Raw genomic sequence first — 9624 nt, 5'->3', positions numbered from 1 at the left:
CTGCTTTAGTTTCTCTGCATTAAGGGCAACAAATGCTAGCTAGTATTTTAGGTGTCTTACCTATCCTCACCCCTCCCTTGTGTGCTCTCGCTTTTACCATGTGCTCATAGTTCAATCCCCTTGTTGTGTTTGCCCTTGATCTAATGTCCACATATGAGGGAGAACATACAATTTTTGGTCTTTTGGGCCAGGCTAACCTCACTCAGAATGATGTTCTCCAATTCCATCCATTTACCAGCAAATGATAACATTTCGTTCTTCTTCATGGCTGCATAGAATTCCATTGTGGTGGGGCATCTTGGCTGTTTCCATAACTTGGCTATTGTGAATAGTGCCGCAATAAACACGGGTGTGCAGGTGCCTCTGAAGTAACCTGTGTCACAGTCTTTTGGGTATATCCCCAAGAGTGGTATTACTGGATCAAATGGTAGATCCATGTCTAGCTTTTTAAGTAGCCTCCAAATTTTTTTCCAGAGGTTGTTGCTCTTTTGGACATAATTGATGTTGACCTTGGCATGTATTGAGAGAGTATTTCCACAAATGAAATGCGTATTGAGGTAGACATGAACATAGTGAAAGGAGGTTACAATGGCATTTACAGCACCAACTGCAAGGCCTGCAGGACCTTAAGGATGAGACAAATAAGGGTTGCATTTTATAGGGAGGAGCAAACGGGAGGAGAAAGAAGGTGGGAGACTAGGGAAGATGGAAGGGACAACATCTGCTCTAGGAGCAGACATTCATTCACTGAGACCAGCCTGTCCTCAGAATGTCAGTAAAGGAGGTGTCATTTGCTGGTTCTTATTGGACATGATCAGACATCACAGACAGGAGGGAACAGAGAACATTTAGGGCAGTTTGCTTATTGGGTGCTTTGTTTTTGTGATCATTTAAGCTACTGATATTGAGGCAGAAAGTGTGGAAATTGAGTTTGTGCTTACCTGCTGTAGATTTAAAATGGAAGGACATCTAAGTGTAATGAGAATAGCAAGTATGGTGCAGCAGTTGTCTTTAATCACCAGTGTTTACCAGGAGCACTTGAGTAATCCTGGGTAAGTCTTCAGCTGTTCACATTTGCATTCAGACCATTGTTTAGTCACAGTGTACTTTGAGATAATTGAGAAAGCCTGTAATAGGCAGTGAAAAATAAGCTACCTTTGGGATGTGCCCACCTCAAAAAATGAGGTAGTTTATTTGTATTTGTTCTGGGTCCCAGGTTATGCTGCACAGTAAGTAAAACTCAGAATGTCTTGAGCAATGGGAACATATTTGGTTGTTTATCCTTGGCTCTTTTTAGGTGGTGTCGATATGGTAGTAGTGAGGTGGTGCACAGTGCCATCACCAGATAGCTTCAAGGTAGGAAATGAAGCTCTGGACCAGTGACTCATGACTGCAATCCTATCTTCTTGAAAGCAGAGATCAGGAGGATCAGGGTTTGAAGCCAACCCTGAGAAAATAAACACCCCAGAGCAAATAATATACAGGAAACTATCTCAAAAATACTGAACACAAGGAAGAGCTGATGGGGTCGCTCAAGTGGTAGAGCACCTCCCTAGCAAGCGCAATGCCCCCAATCACACAAAACTAGATGGGGAATGGTGACAAGGCACAGCAAACACATGTGGGACTGGAATCTGCAGTGGAGCTATTGTGGTGGGATTCAGTGCTAAATTTATCGAATGTCTACAGCTATCCATTGCAGACTGTTCTCAGAATTAAAATATGGTATACCCAATTGGTGTTGGGGAATTCATTGGAGTTTAGCAATGCCAGGAAAAGACAGCACAGCTTTGGGTATTGAATTGGCTCTAGATGAGAGTTTGACAACTTTCCCAATGAGCCTGTGTAGTAGTGAGCCATTTCATAGTGGAAGGTGGGAACAGAGTGGGTGCAGAGGTCCCAGCATGAAATTTCCTGGTTTTGTTGGTTCCTCTCCCTTCCTCAAAGTCAGCCATCCTGGGCTGAATCTGCACAGAGACAGTGGTCTCTAAGTTTCAAAATGTGTATAATCTTCTCCTCATAGATTTTGGGTTAAACAGGCTGCTTCCTTGAGTGGCTTCCCCTTCGTTCTGTTTATAGAGTGTTTATTCTGTGAAATTGCAGTTTACTTAAGAAGTTAGGATTTTTGTCATTATTTGTGTGTAAGAGTTTAATGATGGAATGATGCCATAGAATGGAATTTTCATAAACTTTTGTACAGACCTGGGAAAATTTCTTATCATTTGATCTTTCCTGGTTATGTGCTTATTTATTCTGAGATTTGTCAAAAATTGGAATGACATAATTCATTTAATTTTCTCTTATATTGAATAGAATATAAGTTTGATTATATCTGGCTTGTTTTCATTACCCCTAATGTTGAATATTTTAAGATATGGTCTTTTTTTGTTTTTGCTCTTGTTTTTTTTTTGCTCTAATGTGGTTTAAAGTCAAGTTTGCAAACTTAAATTTTTGTTTCCAGAGTTTATATCCTGGTGTAATTATTATTGAATACACTGGACAATCAGTTAAGAGTTAAAGCAAGTTCATGTCACAGATCAGGAGTTAAAAGTCAAGCAAGAACTAAGTTTATTGAAAGATAGAAAAACACCCTGACAGGTGAGACTTAGTGAAAGTACTAAGTCAAACAATGGTTGAAGTCTAGGCAATGATATAGAGCATTAACTGCCTTAGGTCTAACTATTTAACCTATTTTTTTTTCTGGAATGCTTCATGAATTTGCGTGTCATCCTTGCACAGGGGCCATGCTAATCTTCTCTGTATCGTTCCAATTTTAGTGTATGTGCTGCCGAAGCGACCACGTAACTATTTGACGTTTTAGTGAAATTTGTGATTAGTGGCAATAAGTCAGTTTCTTGCTTTTGTTACTTTTGTTGGAAGATTGTTATTTTTGTGACAAACCTGTTGGTTCTCATGCCCCTTTCACGTGTTTGTTCCTAATGTACCTTTCTCATCCAAAATTGAGTCACCTCTATCACTGCTCCCCTTACATTACCAACAAAACAACAAAAACAACAGAACCAAATGCTGCGATGATAGGCATTTGACAATATAACTGAAAATGGTCAGATTTGTTTTTCCTGTCTTCAAATGCAATTTGATCATTGTCAATGACAGAGAATAGAATTCACCTTTTCATGAAGAAACTAGCTTTGTCCTTCCCTCATTGGTTAAAGAGATTTTGTTTTTAGCCAGTATTGTGTGATGGTTGTTCTGTTTTGAATCAGTTTTCTGTTTACATTAAAGTCCAGTGAAGGTTCATTTTCTTTTCCTGAGATGTATTTCTAAATCTCTTTTCCTTTTGTTCTTTTTCTTTCATTTATTTTTTTACTTTTTTGCTCAGAAAAGGAGGACAACTTATTGACAGACTACTTGCAACACAGCTGAGAGCAGGGATTTGGACTAGCAAACTGGTTATAGCTTTCTATTTCATTCCTTGCTCACTGACCACCTGGGAGCAAAGTGTCCAGGTGGAAAAATTTCAAGGCTCATCCAGGCAAACCTGTACTCCTCCCATGTCCATTCCACTGCACCCACCCAAATGCAAATCAGAATGTGGCATCTGTCACAAAGTTCCAAGGACAATGTCCTGCCTTGGTTTGCTTGGTCCTGACAGGCTCTCCCACACATTTTGACCATGATCATTTATATTTGGAGCACTTCCTATGATCTGTCAGGAAGCTTGTAAATCTCTTTGTTATACTACAGTATGTTTAACAATATAGTTTCAACCTTCTTTATTAAGGTTGGACAATTAACCACTTTGTATTCTTTCTCCTTCAGTCTCTCTTCTCCATTTTATTCTTTGATTCATTTCTAAGAGTCATTCTTGGTATGTAGACCACTCTAACATTTTATCCATGATCCAGATGATGGGATTACAAGTTTGGGCCTGCACTTGTGGTTCAAGGATTCACTTCCTCTTATTTACATAATTTTATTGGTCATAATGAGGTTACACTCAAGACCTTATGCTCCCTAGGCAGGTACTCTACAACTTGAGCCACTCCACCAGCCCTTTTAATATGGAATATTCTTGAGATAAAGTCTCATGAACTATTTGATCTCTGCCTTCTGAGTAGCTAAAATAACAGGAGTGAGTCACTAGCACCCAGCTTTTGAGATCACTTTCTTTTTGCAATGATTTTAAATGCTGTTTGCCATTTACTATACCTACTATGCTTTGTAACTAGTTGTTTGATTGTTTCAGGTGTGTTGTGGGAATTATATAATTGTATGCATCCAAATAGATGTTGTGACATGTTGAAATAGATTTATTTGAAAGGACATGTGCCACCTTCTCCTTCATTCATTGTGATTTCACATGCTTAATGAAAACAGCTAATTTTATCTGAGTTGTCAGTAATGAGTCTTATTTCATATTATTTTTGTTAGTTTGTAAGAAATCAGGTAAAGCTTCCAAATGCTGTATTCAGTGCAATCACAGAGGTGGTGCTCAATTTCCCCAAGAAACAAAATTTTGATCTGAGGTTTTTCAAATAATCTGTCTTGCTAACCTGGAGGGTATTTTGTGTCTGCATCCTATAGACTGTCTTTTCCTTTCTCTGGCCTACAGTTGCCTGTTATGTATTCCTTTAAATTTATTGAAGGATTTTTTGTTGTTGTTGTTTGGGGTTTGAACTCAAGGCCTAAAAATTACTATTCTGGAACTCTAGCATATAATTCTTTCTGCCAGCTGATTCTCATCTCTAAGGAATATGTGTGTGTGGGTGGAGAGATGTTCTGTTGTCATGACAGGAAGCAGGCACTAGATTTAGTGACATCTAGTGGATGAATACCAAGGGCATGTTAAACATTGTACAGCCATCAGGACATTGCCCACAATTAAATATCAAGTCCCTAATGTTGCTAGTGCTGAAATTCAAAAACCCTGCTGTAAGTGGATCTTGCCATTTCTGCTGTAACCCTAGTCATCATTACAGGACCATACAGTATGCTGTCATGTCACTTTCTTTGTACTGGGATATAATCTGGGTTATTATGTGTGCTAAGCAAGCACTATATGACTGAACTATATTGTCAACCTTACGTACATATGTATTTTAGACATGGTTTCCCTGTGAAGTCCAGACTGTTTTTGAACAGGAATACTTCTCTTTTTTTGGTGGTAATGGAATTTGAACTCAGGACTCATGTATGTTAGCTCAGGCTCTAACACTTGATCCACTCCAACAGACCATTGTTGTGTTGGATAGTTTGAACATAGTATCTTCTAAACTATTAGACAGGGCTGGTTTTGAACCTCACTCCTCCTGATCTCTGCTAACTAACTAGGCATGAGCCTAGTGGCTACCAGCTCTGATTTGTAAATTTGATATGCATGACTGATCCTTCCCAAGTGCTGGCTTGAAGTCTTGTCCTCAAAGATTTGCTTCAATTGCTGTCATGTGTTTCTCATGTTCATATCTTCTTTCCTTCCTTTCTTTCTTCTTCTCACTTATTCTTTCTTCTTCCTCCTTTCTTTTCATTCTTCTTTCATTTGGTCGGCAACTTTTTCTAAATTATCTGCTTTATCATGTAAATATTTCTTTTTGCAGACAGGTGCCTTTTGTAAATGTAATTGGTTTCTTAGTTTGTAGGTATTATGGCCATATCAGTTTTGGACAGTGCATACATGTTTCCCCAATATTCGATCTACCTCTTCACTTAATCCAGAATATGTTTTGTTGACCAGAAACCCTAACTGTTAAGCCAGGCATGGTGGGACACACCTCTACTCAGGCATTTGTAGGCAGAGGAAGAGAGATTGAAATACAAGGCCAGCCTGGGATAAATAGTGAGCTCCAGCTGTCAGTGTGGCTCAAGTAGTACAGTGCCTGCTTAGCAAGATTGAACCCCCAATTTCAAACCCCAGGACCACAAAAAAATTATTGAGCTCCAGATCAGTCTTTTTGACAAAAAAAACCAAACAAATCCCAGTTCCACTGCCTCATCCCTGTCATGCTAAGTACTCAAGAGGAAGATTTCAGGAGGATTGTGCTTCAAAGCCAGCACCAGCCAAATTGTTCATAAGACTGTATCTCAAAAGAAATTATCAGAAAAAAAGGGCTGGAGGATTACCTCAAGTGGTGAAAGTACCTGCCTAACAAATATGACACTCTCAGTTCAAACCCCAGTTCCAACCCCCCAAAAAAATGGGCTTCCAAGAGTTTGGTCCCAAGCCCTTTGCATATGCATACTCACATGCATGTAAATGTGACGGGGGAGATATATGGATGCACATGTGCATTTCAATGTGGTATGGGGAGGCAGTAATGTTGGCACATGCCTGAAATCAAAGTTAGTCATGAGAGTCTAGATGCAGGTTGGAAGTTGGAGAGCAGCCATGGATAGCATGTGTGCAAAATAAAAGTCCACATACAACCACTTCATTGGAACTCTTCCCACTCTCCAAATGACAGAAACTAAAGAACCTGCTATACAGTAATTCATAAACACAGTCCTCCAAGTATTTATTCACGTACATTAGTGTTGCCTAAAATGTGTCTTCTCAACTGGCTTTGTTCTCCATGTGGTAAAGTGCATACCAAGCATGCATTGTGTCCTGAATTCATCCTCAAATGGTGAACAAGAAATAAGATACTACGATATATGTTTCTTCTAGCACTTGGGATCTGCTAGAAGACCCTATATAGGCTGAGCTGATGAATCTATAGTAAAATGTAGCCTCTCTCTTGCTTCTCTGTCTTTCCTCACCTGCTAAAGTTTGTTTTGGGCAATAATTAGAATATTGAGCCTCTGCCATAGTTTCTGCTATTTCAAGAACCACCATAGCAATAGTGGTTTCCTGATTTTCCAAAATACTGGCCTCAAGCATCATCAGGGACAGAGTTTCTTCCTCTAACTTTCTTCTACACATGGGTCCAAAATGTGAAAATTTATTGTTATAGTACCCAAATTTGACATAGTTTCTTACCACTGCTAAAATTGCATCTTTTGTTACCAAATTCATTGTAGCCATCCCCACTGCCATTATACTAACCACCACCATGGGTGACACCAAACCACATGATCACTGAAAATTCCTGCTTGCTGAAAATAATCATAATCAACTAAACCAATTTTGTGACTTCAACCAAAGATTCCAGAAACTCTTCATCCAATCTGGATAGATGAAGAGCTAATTAAACACATGTTCCTTTGACAGGGCTTTATTTCATGCTTGCAGAGCAGACACCCTACAGCTTCAGCCATATCTCCTTTTCATTTTTCTTAAAACTTTTGTGAAATATAATTGCCATAAAAATACATTTTCTCCATACATGAAATTACTGTCTTATTTCATGGGTTTTTTTGTGTTTTAATTTCTTGACTGAAGTTGTTAGATTGAAACATGAGCCATGAGGAAGTCCTGGCCATCTGCTTCATTCTAATACCTAGAGTTAGAACATCAAACCTACATTGACTTCCTGTATCCTAGCATTCCTCCCTAACTGACATGAGTTTTCAACAGGGAACATGGGGTCTGAAGTTCTCTGAGCAGACCTGTTGTCTCAGTTTCAGCAGAAATATGCACGAAGATCTCAATGAGCATGATGAAATGGAAGTGCCTGGTCTGGAGGACAAGGACAAATTTTTCAACAATTAACACTCCCACTTAAACTGAGACTAGTCTCCATGTAAGGAAAAGGAATCTGGCAAGGACTGCTGAGAGATTCTATCATTTGAATTCACTCAGTCAGATATAGGATCCCTTTCCTGTTACTCAAGTCTCGGGAGGTGGGCCCTGTATGCATTAGCCAATCAGGGAAACTGCCTAATCACATGCACCAATCATCCATTGAGTGCATCAGTGACAGCAAGTCCAGGATGTCTACTGCATACTTGCCATATTTGCTCTCTGTCTGCTGCTGAGAGAGTTCTAAGGCTACTCAGCTGGAGCAGCTATGTGGTTTCTATTGACTGCAGTACTGTAGGGAGGTCACCTGATGCATTAGAAGCAGGAAACTATCAGAGTGTGGCTGGGCATTTGTAGTTCTGGGGTAGAGGCCTTTGGAACAGGCAGCTGGAGTGAGGCTGCTCAAGTCACTGCCAGCTAGAGCTGACAGTGTGGGAACTGACCCCACTTTTGAGGCTTTAGGTTCCCTACTGCCTGGAATGTGTGGCTGCCCTGCTGTCCTGTGTCCACATGTGGCAACTTCACTCCAGCCTGCCACCCTTCCAGGGCTGCTCTGCATGCAAACACTTGTCTCTCACACTGTGAGGTGACCGTGCTGGGTCATGTGACACTGCTGGCTATTTATGGACTTTGTGCCATGATAAGGCACTCCTATACAATGTCCCCATACCTCCTTTCTTTTTACTGGAACTTGGTTTCCTTTTGAGTTCTTCAGATTCATGGGAAGAATGGGCTAATTTCTATGTCCTGTCACTTCAAACCAGTGCTTCTGAGCACTGCCAGTAAATCCCTGAACTTCCATGGATCCCACCTATTGCCAGCCTCATTGGAAATTCAGATCCACTTGTGCACATGTTTGGTGTGGAGCAGAAATGATGTGTATTAAGGTGTGTTTCTACAGTAATATTGAAATTCTTTACTTATTTATTCATTTACATTCATTGGTACAGTGGGGGTGAACACAAAGGCTTGTGATTAGTATCCAAGCATTATATCATTAAACACACTCAGCTAGCTGCAGTCCTTTATTATAGTAATTAATTATATCTACACATTTTCTCTCTGCACAGGATATCAAGTGTTTTTAAAATGTATGGTTGTTTCCTAAACATATCAAAATCCTTTCACAAGTAAGCTAAATGCATTTCCCATAACAATGTGCTGCTTCATGGTGGTGTGGGTCCATTATTAGGTTCCCCCCCTCTGTCAATACAATTATGGAACTTTCAAAAAATTTTTCATATTATAAGTCATGATCATCTGGTCTATTGCTGATATTGCAATGACCTTGAGTAAATGTTTTCTGTGAATGCAAGTAGAGAAGAAGGAAGTAAAGATTTTTTGTACATCTTGTTAGGGTGAACAAAGGGAGTCATGTTGTATCTGGACCCCTTCCCACTTACAAGTAAGTTACTAAAAACACCCCACCCAGCCATAGAGAAAATAGACATCCACTTTAAGCCATGACTCACCCATAAACCATTATCTCAGGAATGTCAGGGGGACATTGAGGATCATCCCATCAGGTGACCTTCTTGGGACTTCTCTACCCACCTCCATTATCTACCTCCAGTCTGTAAGCTGCAGTGGGCTTCAGCTCTCTTGCTGGGGTACCTCTCCACAGGGCCACTTCTCCACAATAAACCCTGTGCTGGCATATGAGTCATCTCCTGCCTATCCATTCCACGCTGTTCTTTCATTTCTAACATATGGTGCCACAACTTGAGGTAGTTGTGTAAACTCAACACCCAGCTCTGCACTTTCCCAATTTGGAAAGTAGTGGACAGCAGCAGCTGTTCCCAATTCACCCTGGGACCCTCTGCAGAGACTGAAATCTTCCTCCTTCATCCCCACTGTCTTTTCCCCTTTTTTTCACTGCTCTCCCATCCTTTCCATTCTTTCCTTTCTTTCATGGCTCCACCAGAGGAGCCACTGGATGTCTGCCCAACACTGACCTTCAAATTTTATAGAGTTTGTCCCTCTAT

The 9624-nt window shown here is 40.2% G+C and overlaps 1 non-coding gene across 1 annotated transcript; it reads right to left on the bottom strand.

Annotated features, from left to right (window-relative positions):
• Positions 1–2694: 2694 nt before the first annotated feature.
• Positions 2695–2801, bottom strand: LOC141416999 (U6 spliceosomal RNA). Its single transcript, XR_012441634.1, has one exon. It is a non-coding gene; the product is annotated as a U6 spliceosomal RNA (small nuclear RNA).
• Positions 2802–9624: the final 6823 nt, after the last annotated feature.

Source organism: Castor canadensis, chromosome 14 (assembly GCF_047511655.1).
Source record: "Castor canadensis chromosome 14, mCasCan1.hap1v2, whole genome shotgun sequence".
Classification (NCBI taxonomy): domain Eukaryota; kingdom Metazoa; phylum Chordata; class Mammalia; order Rodentia; family Castoridae; genus Castor; species Castor canadensis.
This window is presented reverse-complemented; position numbering and strand designations above follow the sequence as displayed.